We start from the raw sequence: 14,251 nt of genomic DNA on the forward strand, positions 1-14,251 counted from the left end.
GAAAGAGATGCTTGTCCCACTACATTGGTACATTGTTTTATCATATTCCACAGCTCCAGCTCCAAACCTTTCCCCTTCTCGCTCTTTCGTAATTACCACTCTGCGTGGCAATAATTACCCCATTACGGACGACGACTCTCAGTCTCTTTCTCTCCCATCTTGGTCGCATATGTACATACATATGTACATATGTATACGTACATACGCATGATTCGATTTTGTTGCTTCGGGTTTTGCGATGAGACCAATCTGAAAGAGAGCGCGTGAGCGTGAGAGAGCGCGACAGTAAACACAGACTGTTGCCAGTGGTGGCCGCCCGTATAACCTTTATTCTAGAAAAAGCGAGATAAAAATTAAATATAAAAACATTTGAAAATCAAGGTACACTTAATTTTTACAAACATACAAAATTTTGTTCGTGATTTTAATTGAAATAAAAGATATTCATATTTCATTGTTTTTATTGTTTTTAATAGTTGGTTTAATTTATTTGTTAAAGGTGTCGTACTTTCTCCGCTGTATATAATGAACCATAATCAATTAAATATAAAGAATGATACTATGATGATCCTACTTTTTTAAGCTATAGAAGGGTGTCTATTTCTATAAGGGTGTCTATTTACATATCTTCAGATCTAGCCTGAAATTAGCTAAGCTGGCAACACTGGTAAGCCCACAGAGTAAAGGTAAGACTCACTCGCAGCTCAGTCGAAAAAACAACGTCGAATGAATCAGATGCGGGTCGGCTGGTGAGTTCCCGAACAACCAGACGCAGAAATGCAACGGTGAACCTGTGATTTGTGATTTGTGACTAGTGAATGTGACTCCCATAAATGCAACAAAAAATAAAAATGATCGGAATCATGTACCAAGGATTGTAAATATCACAACAGTCATTTTCGGTCCTGGTGTCCGTGTCGTTATAGTACCGCTGTACCGTCTGGCTACCTGGCTGCACTCCCTTCACTCGTACATACATATGTTTATACGTATTGTGTTTGTTCACAAAAAAGTGATGATGATAAAGCGGAAAATGAAAAGAAAAGACAGAATAGATCAGCATTACTTCCTGTTCTCACTCGGTTCCACATTTCGGCTGCAAATTGGATGTTCGCACCTGACTGCCAAAAAAACGGCAAAATATACCCTACATACTGTTGCAGTTGTCTGTCGATAATAACAATACATTAACCCTTGTTAATGCACATATGCATAGCAACAACAAACAAACGGACAGGATCAGAATTTTATTTCATTTCAATAAAAGCTAAACGAGGAGCTAGATTCGCTCTATTCCATTCTAATTGTATGAGAACTGTCCGAAACTTAACGGAACGAGTAAAGCCGAGCCAGAAAGCCGAAGCCGTAACACAAACCGAACAAGGGTGCGCGCAAAAAAACAAAACAAAAAAAAAAAAACGCTCTGCCTGTGTGTGTGTGTGTAGGTAAAAGGGGTGCTATACATACACCGATGATGTTCTCTATGAAATGCTTCTTTCGACCATTTAATGAGCACGTGGTCCACGAAGAGAGGAGAAATGGAAGTACATATGCAAAAAACAGCGACGCAGCTTTTTTTTTTTCTCTCTCTCTCTCTCTGTCTGTATGGCTATCTCTGTCATGCTGTCACTACGCTCTCCCACTCTCTGTCTGATGAAAACACACACACAGACACAGATAGAAAATATATGACAAAGTGTTACCGTGCATAAAAAAGAGACAACTGTCGTCTCCAACTAGGAGTAAAAGTGTTGATATTAAAAATATGAAAAAAATAATGCTGAAAGCCTGTAGCTGAGCAAAAAAAAAGTTTGGCAAATTAAATCGCGGGGCGTGTGGTCCACCCACACTAGTACACTTTCCCGTTACCAGTTACCATATGTACATGTATATGTATGTATTCGGATATTTAGATTATACTTTTTCACGAGAAGAAAGAGGTCCGCTACTAATGCTTATACATCCCTGTAAATACAAAGATAATTAGTTCTGGCTTACTCAGCCGACGTTCCCGTTAGTGTCAAAAGAGAGATACTATTTTGCTTCAAAGGATATTTTAATATCTGATGCATTTCGCGATGCATTAACAATATCAGTAGCCCAATGCTTGAAAGATATATCCTATACCGATCTATTCGATAGGATCGAATTCTTCTTGGTTTAAAATACCGAGACAAAGTTTATAATTTCAGAAGTCAAGTTTGTAAGGAATTGAAATATTACTCGTCTCCAGAAACTATACTATGTATTTAGAAAAGTTTGTGTAATTATTTTATATGCCAAAATGGCTTAGAACCGATTAAATCATGGTCGGAACAAGTGAAAAGTATTAATTTATAAGCTCTGTTAACTATAATCTGTGAACTTAGTTATATTCCTAATCTAAAATATTAATTCAATATAATACTCCCTTAGGTGTCGCAATCCATTAAATAAACACGCGCTCGATTTAAAAGTTCCTAATAATATTTAAGTGTAAACATAAAATATAAAAAAAGTACAAAACTAGAGCCCCATAAAAAATAAGTTCTCAACTAAACAACCGAACAAACAATAACAGGAAAAAATACTCAAAAGATTGAATAAAATAAAATAAAATAAAAAATGCACATAAATACAAAAAAAAAATATACAGAAGGCTGAAAACAACAACAATAAAAACCATCTTCAAATGCTTTCGTTCAAAGGACTAATGTTCCAGACAACTGAAAACGAAGGTTTTGACGGTTCCTAAAGGCCCCTTAAGTGAGTTCACAAAACGTAATTATTTTAAGTAATTAATTTAGGTATTTATAAGCTCTTATTTTAAGGCTATTTTGGAGTTTATTTATATTTATTTATTTTTAAATTAGTTTACGATAATAAAAAATATATATAATAAATAATAAAATAGTTATCCAAAGACGAACTTCCATTCAATTATATACTCTCCCTAGCGAGATTAGTATAAAATACAATTTCATCGGTTGAAAATTATGATCGTCTCGCAAATCAGAAGGCGTATGCGTCGCAATTGAGGACCACAGAATCGAAAGCCGAACGTTCGCAACGTCTTTCTGAAAATCGTGAACGAATCCTACAAATACTGGAGAACTAATCTAGCGACGAACGTTCGCTTCGTTTGGCTGAACGATAAAAAGATCGCTCCAACGACTATCAAGTGACGAAAGCTCTTAAAGCCTTGCTGGTAATAGAGTAACGGACTGGCAAGGGCCGTGAATTTAGCGCCGAACGCTCGCAATAACAACGGTCGTTAACAACTAGGACGAGTATATAGAATTGTCTTTTTCATATAACTTACAAGTGGGCAAGATTGCGATAAATTGAATTTTGTATACATTTGTATATCACAATTTTTTCTTTTCTCCAATTAGAACAATTCCAGAAAAAAAGAACAAAAATTTTTAGCTGTAAAAAATTATTACTTTATCTTCTTAGATCGCTACGAAATGGACCAATTAAAAGCCAGTCAATAAGAATGGTGATAGCAAGTCACCCCTTTTTATCGCAGAGCAGAGCTTAATTAAAAGCAGCTACTCTAATTAGCCAATGACGAGGGAGCTCGCCAAGTGCGGTAGTGTGAGTTGGCTTGGTCGTATTTAATTGGGGAGTAGAAGTGAACGAATAAAACGAAAAATGTTAACTCCAAGCGAAATAAGCCGAACGAACAGAGAACAGAAAAGCAGAACAGTGAACAGCAAGCGGTAATTAAGCAAAAACAATGATGACGATGACAGTGAAAGAGAGTTCAATGGCTTGCATAGCTCTCTTTCTTGGTTAAATCTCGGAAGATGGAACAAAAACAGTGAAATCAGAAACAGAAGAAGAGTAAGGCAACACAGTACAGCGATTTGATTGGTCGGGTGTTGTCGCCGCATCTTCTATTCTCTTCTCTCCTCATTTCGTTTCTACTCTCCTAAAGCTACTCTCCCCCATACATCCACACCTGCAGTGGAAACCCCCATTTATTTTATTGCTTGCTTGTGTATGTGTCTCGGTGGGTGCGGGTGGCTGTTTGTGTGTGCTTAGTAGAATAGAGTTAATTGCCGCCTTTCGTCGGGGGTGTCGTCACTGGTTGGGGAATATAGCCAGCCGCCACACGTGATTCGTTGGCGGCGCTTTGAGAGAGCGCGAAGCTTATGCTGCGATTTGCCAAAAATATTAATTAAGAGAAGCTGACCAATTAAGTGGACACTTTCTTTACCAGCATTGCATTTGGCTTGGATCCATTTCTTTGCACTCAAACCCTGTGTTAACATATGTATAAAATGTGTACATATGTGTGTGATTTGAGATGAGAACCAATTAAAGGAAGTTTTTTGGTAAATAAAAGGACAAATTAGTGCATGAGCGGAACCACCTAAATTTTGTTTGTTTGTATATACATATATGTACATTTATCTTTTAATTGAGTTTTTTACACCCATATAAGTTTATATATATACACACACATGTACATTTAAATGTATGTACCGTTATAATGTATATAAAAAAGAAATCATCATCCCCTTTAATCAGAGCCCGCCAGTTTTTTCGCTTTCTTCACCCCAACAACAACGATAGCTTCCTTGCTTCCTTCCTGTATTTCAGACGGATAAAAAGGCAAATTTTCAGAAGGAAAGAAAACGGACAAAATAATCGATAATGCTTGAGCGAAACGAAATTAAAATAAGAAAAAAAAAGGAAGACAATATAAACAACGAAATGGAGAATTCCTTCTACTGAAATTGTAGGCATACGTATGCACATATGTATGTATCGAAGTATCCATGTATACATGTACTTACATATATAAATATTATGGTGTGAGTGTATGTATACAGACATGTATATTTTGATTGCTCATGTTACTTTTTTTCTGTTTGTATGGGGTTGAAGAGAGGTATCTTAGAAGTATTGTATATTTGTGTATATACAAATGCAAATGAGTTGAGAGCGGCTATGTACGTAGATACATACATACATACATATATGTATAGATTTGCGCGCTTTTTTTACTTATTATGTACTTAGATATGTACGTATGCATACAATTAAGTACACTCTTGGTAAAAATTAAATCTAGTTAGAGATGAATCTTTACATGGAAATATTTTGAAGCCGACAGAGAAGTAAAGGAATTTGCATATGTACATACATATATTAATATTATATATTAATAGATATATATATAGTAATAATAATTATTAATATAATTGTTAACCTATTTGAATATATTATTTGTATAATATGTATTGTACATGTAATTAAATTTAGATAAACATGGGGGAATATATATACATACATAAAAAAAAACAACGTTCTAAGCAAGGAAAATGTAAAAAAGTAAAACGTATAAAGACAAAGAAAATAAAAGAGCCAGAAAGAAATTTTCCAATCTTCGTTTTTTGCGAGACCGATGTGTTCGCGTAATTGTGTACTTTATATTATGTTCCATCTCCTTTTCTCATACGCGTCATTTACCCATCATGGCCCCTCTCATTTTCTTGTCTCTTTTGCACTCCACTGCCCACACTCGCCGCGACCCACACTCACCCACACCGAGTTTTGCTTTGCTGCGTTGCCATAAGAGACGATGACAACAACGAAAAAACCCTAGTTAGAGGAGGCGCTACAAATATGCAGAAAAGAGACACCATCACCTGCAGAGAGGAAGAGAGGCTGAAGCTAAGGAGAGGCAGCAGCGTAAAGCCAAGGCATAAGGAGCGCATTATGTATAAATTATTTATTTACATTTACATTATATTTGCACTCGCGCATTGCCCATTGGAATGAGTAGGGCCGTTGTGGGCGTTACGATATTATTTCTCTTGGGACGAAGATGAACGATGGATGGACGGGTCTCTGTCGCTCGTCGCCACATAGTCTCCAGGTCTCTCCATTCTCCAGCTTCTAACTGCGAGACTGCGATATCTAAAAATCCTCTAGCTGTGTATGTATGTGCGAGAGGGCGCCACATACAATTACAAATTACAGTGTGTGGAAATGCGTGCACTTGAAAAGGGGTTACCCACACAGCAACAATAACAAAGCCGTGCAGCAGCAAATAAAGGAAAATAGAAATTAGCAACAACAAAAAGTAAGCCCGAAGTCTAAAACCGACCACGAACAAGAAGCGAAGTTGGTTCTTTGTAGTTCAGGGGAGGTGTGGGGTGAGGTGGTAGTAGGGTTTTGGTTTGAGGACTGGAAAACCAGTTTTAATCGTTTCTGCTATTTTCTCATCGCAAATTTCTCCAAATGGTAAACTACTGATTTTTCTCCAAGAGCGTACGGCTGTAGACTGAGAAGAAAACAAACAGACCACTACTTCCTCTTACGCGTTCTCTTGGATTCTGCCCCTGTGTGTTAATATTAATTAAATTAAGAGTTTCGCTCTCTCCCGCGTTTGCTCTCTCGTAGCGTACTGTGCTGCATCTCTTTCTGTCTTATTTATATACACTCACGCATACAGACATGCATATATACTTACATAGGAAGAGCGAAATGAGCGAGATGGAGAGTGGCAATGATTTAGTCGTTTTCATTGTTTTTGTTGTATAAAGTGTGGGGTGGTGAGCTAGCTGCTGCTGATGCTACCGCTGCCACTGCTGCCTCGTTACTTTCCTTTCACTCTCGCGGGCTCTCAATTATTTTAGCTAGCTTTGTGTGTAGTATGTATGTGTAGGTGTAGGTGTAACCCTAATCCCGAACGCTGTGTGCTGCGCGTCGCGTCAATGAATGTGGATTGTGGATCTGGCTTTGGCTTTGCGAATGAGAAGATGTGTGTGTGTGGATGACGCCCAAGTAAAGAACAAATAAGCGCGCGCGCTGTGAATAGGCGTGGCGTAAAAAATGAACCCGATGCTGCAGACTGCTGACTGTAACTTTGATTGCGATACAAAAATCTGCATATCATATATGTAATTGCCAGCCATTAAATGTCTGCTGCCCCGCGCATGTGTGTACCAATACATACATTCATATGTACTTTGGCAAATCTCTACACTTTGAGTCTCCGGCTCCGGCCCCCTCATATGCAAACCATCATGCATGCAAGCTCTTACATACATACATACATACATGTGTCCCCTTTCCCATCCGATCTCTCATATTCTACAAACAGGAAAGTGGCACATAAATCGCACTGAGCAGGAGTGTACGTGTGTGACGGTGTGAACAGTGAGCATTTCGCAAACACACACACATGCCGCATAACATCTTCTGATTGGTCGTTTAAAATGTAAGCTGCTCCAGCAAAACACCGCCCCACCCACACCTCCCCCGCCGCGTCTTACCAGGCCTTCCTTCTCTCCCCTTTTGCCGAGACTGCATTAATTACGATTCCCTGACAAATACATACAAACACAGACAGGCAGCAGCATCGTTTGGAGTATTTTAATTGGTCAACCGTTTGTTTAGGGAGTTCCAACGAGATGGAATGATTGATAATGAAATCAAAATTCTCGCATACATATTTAAACATGTATATTATTTAGTTTAAAAGGTTTTATATAATGTATTAATATTGAAATATATTAATTTGTAAATGTAAATTTGTAATGTAAATTTAGAGCTTCATTTGTAAATTTAAAAACCTAAGTTAAGGTCAAAAGTGTCCAAGTTATGTCAGTTTTTATTTTATTTTCCAGAGTATTATAATTTTAGCCAGAAGTTTGCAAAAGCAGCGAAGGAGACATTTCCGACCCCATGAAGTATATTTGTATACTCTTGATCAGCATCAATAGCCCAGTCGATCCAGCTATGTCCGTCTATCCGATTCTACGCAAATTAGTCCATCAGTTTTCAATGAAACTTTGCAGATAGTATTCTGACTATTCTCACTACTTTATAAGTGGGCCAGATCGACCGACTATATTATATACATACATAGGTGCTATATGAACGATAGGATCATCTTCTTTAAGATATGACCATTTTGTATTATTTCAGAATTTCGGTTTTAATTTTATGAAAATCGGACGACTATATCATGTGGTTGCCATAGGAACGATCAATGGATGTAGGGAAAATGTATGACAAATGTAAAAATTTATTAAATGAGAATAGTAACCGTAAAACTGTAACTATGGTAATATGTGTAGGTAAAATGTATTACTTTGTTTTTGTTCAGTATTTTTTTATAATTTATATTATATTAGATATTTCAAAATTAAAATATAGTTATTTTACACGATTTAAAAACAAGAAAGGAAGCTAACTTCGGCACGCCGAAGTTTGTATACCCTTGCAGATTGGTTTCGATGTTTATATTATAGATTTAAATGCTGAAAAGACTCACAAAACAGTGTTTCATTACATTTTACCTATACTTATTATGTTTACAGTTTGACAGTTATAGTTTTACATTCCCAGCTTTACATATTTTATACATTTACCGATCGCTTCTATGGCAGCTATAAGATATAGTTGTCCGATTTTTATAAAATTTATACCAAAATTCTAGAATAATAAAAAAAGCTTATATCTCAGAGTAGATAAACATACGTTGAAAAACAACGAAGCAATAATTTTTTCCCTATTAATTTCCCGATCGTTCCTATGGCAGCTATATCATATAGTCGTCCGATTTTCATAAAATTTTTACCAAAATTCAGAAATAATATATAATGGCCACATCTAAAAAATGGTGTAAAAATATTGAAAAACAGCAAAGTTATAATTTTTTTTCGAAAAATATATCGAACATTTGTATGGCAGCTATACGATATAGTCGTCCGATCCGGCCCGTTCCGACATATATAGCAGTGAGAGCATATAGAAGACTATATGCAAAGTTTCATTCAGATAGCTTTAAAACTGAGGGACTAGTTTGCGTAGAAACAGACAGACAGACAGACGGACAGACGGACAGACAGACAGACGGACAGACGGACAGACAGACAGACGGACAGACGGACATGGCTAGATCGACTCGGCTGTTGATGCTGATCAAGAATATATATACTTTATAGGGTCGGAAACGTCTCCTTCACTGCGTTGCAAACTTCTGACTGAAATTATAATACCCTGCAAGGGTATAAATATGTTTTTCAACTTATAACCAAAACAAATTGTTATATGCTGTACATAAATATATGTGTTTTGTACATGGTCTTTTTAATTCTGCCAAAATTGACATTTATAAATATTCAAATTAAAAAAAAGGTATGTTAAATTTTTATACCCTTTATACCCTTATAATTTAAGTCAGAAGTCAACGCAGTGAAGGAGACCTTTCCGACCCTATAAAGTATATATGTATATTCTTGATCAGCATCAACAGCCGAGTCGATCTAGCCATGTCCGACCGTCCGTCCTATCGTCTGCCAGTTTCTACGCAAACTAGTCCCTCAGTTTTAAAGCTTTTACTGCTATATATGTCAGAACGACTATACAAATGTTCGATACATTTTTAGAAAAAACAAGAAAGGAAGCTAACTTCGGCACGCCGATTTAAATGCTGAAAACACTCACAAAACAGAGTTTCATTACATTTTACCTATACTTATTATGTTTACAGTTTGACAGTTACAGTTTTACATTCCCAGTTTTACATTTTCTCTACATCTGATATAGTTGTCCGATTTTTATGAAATTTACACCATAAGTCTAGAATAATAAAAAAGCTTATATCTCAGAGTAGATAAACATACGTTGAAAAACAACGAAACTATAATTTTTTTTCCTATTTATTTCTCGACCGTTCCTATGGCAGCTATATCATATAGTCGTCCGATTTTCATAAAATTTTTACCAAAATTCTGGAATAATATAGAATGGCTATATCTAAAAAATGGTGCAAAAATGTTGAAAAACAGCAAAGTTCTAATTTTTTTTCTACAAATATATCGAACATTTGTGTGCCAGCTATATGATATAGTCGTCCGATCCGGCCCGTTCCGACATATATAGCAGTGAGAGCATATAGAAGACTATATGCAAAGTTTCATTCAGATAGCTTTAAAACTGAGGGACTAGTTTGCGTAGAAACAGACAGACAGACAGACGGACAGGCGGACATGGCTAGATCGACTCGGCTGTTGATGCTGATCAAGAATATATATACTTTATAGGGTCGGAAACGTCTCCTTCACTGCGTTGCAAACTTCTGACTGAAATTATAATACCCTGCAAGGGTATAAAAATTATTACTTGGCTGTTTTTCAACATTTTTGAGATATGGATAGGAACGATCAAGAAATTATTAGGAAAACAAATTTTAGCTTCGTTGTTTTTCAAAGTATTGTCATCTACTCTGAAATATGAGTCTTTTTTTAGTATTTCAGAATTTTGCTATAAATTTCATAAATATCGGACAACTATATCATATAGCTGCCATAGAAGCGATCGTAGATGTAGAGATAATGTAAAGCTGGTAATGTAGAACTGTAACTGTCAAACTGTAAACACCACCATAGTATACATGTCGTTTTTGACTGATTAAGTAAACAAAAAGAGCATATTTGTATTTTCGTTCGACTGTTCGCATTATCCAAGTGATGCTAAAAACCAAAATCAAGGCATTATGTCTCTCGGCTATAAGTTGTTATCAAAACACAACATGACCATTTTATGATAGTTGTCACCAAAATAAAGGAAAAAGTTTTCTCTCATTTAATATTTCGAAATATGTTTTAGAATATGCTAGATTTTGTCAATGTTGTTCAATTTGAACTTCTTGATGTGACGTTGATATTTTTGTAGAAATGCCCATATGTACATATATTTTTGATTTATTTGACCAAAATGAATCGATTCTTCATTATATACTTGCAGACTGCAAGGGTATATAAATTTCGGCGAGCCGAAGTTTCCCTTCTTTCTTGTATTCGATAATAGTCATAATATTTATTTCTGATCATAACTTCCCGTTTCGAACTCAGACCTGGAAAAAGGACCGCGAAACAGGCATTTTTGGATCTTGTTACTTTGTAAAATTGTAACAAACAAAATATTAATGTGGTCCGTTGTGCATACTTGGACATTTTAGGAAATGTTGGCCTAATGATGTGTCATCTGCCCGTCTATCTGTCCGTCTTTGCATCCGTCTGTCCGTTACTGTGCGAACTAGTTTCTCAGTTTTAATTAACATTTTAACTACTTTCGTTTTAAGCTCTAAGCTTCTAAGTAAAGACATACACGCGTGCTGAATTAGGAACTAGTTAAATTATTGGCAATAATCGTCACAAAGGTCAATTGTCTCTATTGTCTTACCTACCTCGTTCAGATGAGTTTTTGCTTAACATACATATGTATGTATATGTATACATATCCGAAAAATGAAATCGGCACTACAGTTTGACAATAGTCACATTAAATTACTTACTTTTCATCCAGTTCTCAGAGTGTGAAAAATTATAGGTGACTAAAACACTTGCTCACGTGAGTGCCGAGAATCGACTGTGAGTGGGTCAAGATACATACTACATACATATGTATGTACACGTATGTCTGTACCTCACCAATATATATGTATGTACATATATAAACTTGACCACTGTTGGCGTTATTGGTTCTTTGCTTGTGTTTGTGTTGTTGAGGCGAGCGTGTATTTTAGCACCTACTCCCATTCCTATTTCTGTTGAGTTAATCTTTATGGTCAACAAAGGTTTCGGCCTTTTGCCGCTCGCACATACATATGTATGTGCAAGTGTGCGCTGTTTACGTTGTTCTGTTCTCTTATTTTGTTATTTTTTTTTTCTAAGACATTTGTAAGTAGCAAAGACGCACCCAGATACATATAAACATGTATGTATGTACATTTCCAGCTTGTTGAATGTTGTTAAACCTTTTTTTATAAGGAATGTGCCCAAGATTCTTGCAAGTCTGACTAGAATAAACCCAAAAAGCACTTCTTTTTCTCTACCTTTGCCTCGGCTATGTGGTCCTCGTAATTGGAGCTGTGAAAACATTGACGCTATTATAGATGCTATTTATATATGTACGTAGAGTGGTCCAATCTAACCAATCTATAATTTAACTATGGGAATTTTCGGTAAATGTAGACGAAAATGTAAAGCTGTAACTGAAAACAGTAAATATAATAGGTAAATTTAATACATGTTGACATTATTGTGGTACAGCAGCTACAGTTGAAAATAAGCAGATATAAAAGCAGCAAAAGTAACAAAAGTTGAAAAGAAACCGGAAGAAAACTTGCACATTTAGAAACATATAATATCCGAAAAATTATTATAATAAAATAACGGGCGAACTGCACTTGTTTTGCTGGAAATTTTTTCATAAAAATTCGATTCGAATTCGACCTAAAATTTAGAGCGACAAATGTCGCACGCGTGCGTGTATGATTCTAACATCTCTGGTTGGGGTTAAGCTGGCCGACAGTTCTTAGTAAGTGGCAAACACCAAAAGTATGAGTTGTATTACAACAACAAACATAACAAGAAAGGAAGCTAACTTCGGCATGCCGAAGTTTGAATACCCTTGCAGATTGGTTTCGATGTTTATATTATAGATTTAAATGCTGAAAACACTCACAAAACAGAGTTTCATTACATTTTACGTATACTTATTATGTTTACAGTTTGACAGTTACAGTTTTACATTCCCAGTTTTACATTTTCTCTACATCTACCGATCGGTTTATATGGCAGCTATATGATATAGTTGTCCGATTTTTATGAAATTTATACCATAATTCTAGAATAATAAAAAAAGCTTATATCTCAGAGTAGATAAACATACGTTGAAAAACAACGACTCTATAATTTTTTTTCCTATTTATTTCTCGACCGTTCATATGGCAGCTAATTCATATAGTCGTCCGATTTTCATACAATTTTTACCAAAATTCTGAAATAATATAAAATGGCCATATCTAAAAAATGGTGCAAAAATGTTGAAAAACAGCCAAGTTATAATTTTTTTTCTACAAATATATCGAACATTTGTATGGCAGCTATATGATATAGTCGTCCGATCCGGCCCGTTCCGACATATGTATATAGCAGTGAGAGCATATAGAAGACTATATGCAAAGTTTCATTCGGATAGCTTTAAAACTGAGGGACTAGTTTGCGTAGAAACAGACAGACAGACAGACAGTCAGACGGACAGACAGACAGACAGACAGACAGACAGACAGACGGACAGACGGACATGGCTAGATCGACTCGGCTGTTGATGTTGATCAAGAATATATATACTTTATAGGGTCGGAAACGTCTCCTTCACTGCGTTGCATACTTCTGACTGAAATTATAATACCCTGCAAGGGTATAATAATAATTATATTGTTTATTAAAAATGGTATATTACAATAAACAAAATTATTATTGTGTTAAATATAAATATTTAAAGTTATATACTTCCTTACTTACCCTAAAAGTAACTCCGGGACCGTACATTTAAGATAAAATTCCCCACTAATTATGCCCTTGCAGGGTATTATAATTTTTGTCAGAAGTTTGCAAAGTAGCGAAGGAGATCCTATAAAGTATATATATTCTTGATCAGCATCAAATGCCGAGTCGATCTAGCCATGTCGGTCTAGCCAAACTAATCCAACTTGTATACTAGGGGGCGTAGTCAGCAGACTATCTGCAAAGTTTCATTCAGATAGGTTTAAAACTTATGGATTATTTTGGGTATAAGCGGACAGACGGACGGACATGGTTAAATAAACTAAGCTGTTGTTGCTGATCAAGAATATATATTTAACAGAGGAAAACTAACCAAATTATAATACCCTGCAAGGTAAGATCGTAAACTTTTTATCAAATGATCAAAATTATTATATATTTTGCTGCATTCAAGCAATTTACAGATAAAGCACTGGAAACGATCACAAGAGATATTCGAAGCCGCGGCGGAAGTTGTCGAGACGTTGCCTTACTTGTAATTAAAAATAATTATTATTGTTGAATAGCATTTCGGGCTTCATAATCAGGGTGATCCCCTTAAGTTTGAGTGTGTTTCTGCGTTTAATTATTAAACAACAAATAACGATTTTATGTAGATATGTATATATAAAACTCTATATATGCATATACATATATAGACAAACCCGAATGCACAGGCCTAACCACCAAACAACACCACATAATTTCTTCGTTTCGAAACATTGTAGTTAAGAGTGTGCATAAGAAGTGGATGATGATAATGATTCGCCAATTTAATAATAATTTCACTAATAATTATACGGCATCGGTAATTATGGGTACATTAAAATACGAAAATTCGTTGAAATTTTTAATTTCGGTCTCAGTCTGTCAAGAGTGTTTTTATTGTCTCTGCTTCCCTACCCGACACC

General features: G+C 35.8%; 1 protein-coding gene across 6 annotated transcripts in view; it reads left to right on the forward strand.

Moving 5' to 3' along the window:
• Positions 1–720: 720 nt before the first annotated feature.
• Positions 721–14,251, forward strand: part of zfh2 (Zn finger homeodomain 2) — a 62,590-nt gene continuing 49,059 nt past the window's right edge. For 4 of the 6 annotated variants that reach the window (XM_070287672.1, XM_070287668.1, XM_070287671.1 and 1 more), the window contains exons 1-2: positions 725–749; positions 2,416–2,745. The gene's annotated coding sequence lies outside the window, so the exon portion shown is untranslated. Of the gene's footprint in view, positions 786–819; positions 878–2,415; positions 2,746–14,251 lie in introns of those variants that run through there. The other 2 variants (XM_070287669.1, XM_070287670.1) reach the window with 2 other exon arrangements.

This window comes from Drosophila kikkawai, chromosome 4 (genome assembly GCF_030179895.1).
Source record: "Drosophila kikkawai strain 14028-0561.14 chromosome 4, DkikHiC1v2, whole genome shotgun sequence".
Taxonomy (NCBI): domain Eukaryota; kingdom Metazoa; phylum Arthropoda; class Insecta; order Diptera; family Drosophilidae; genus Drosophila; species Drosophila kikkawai.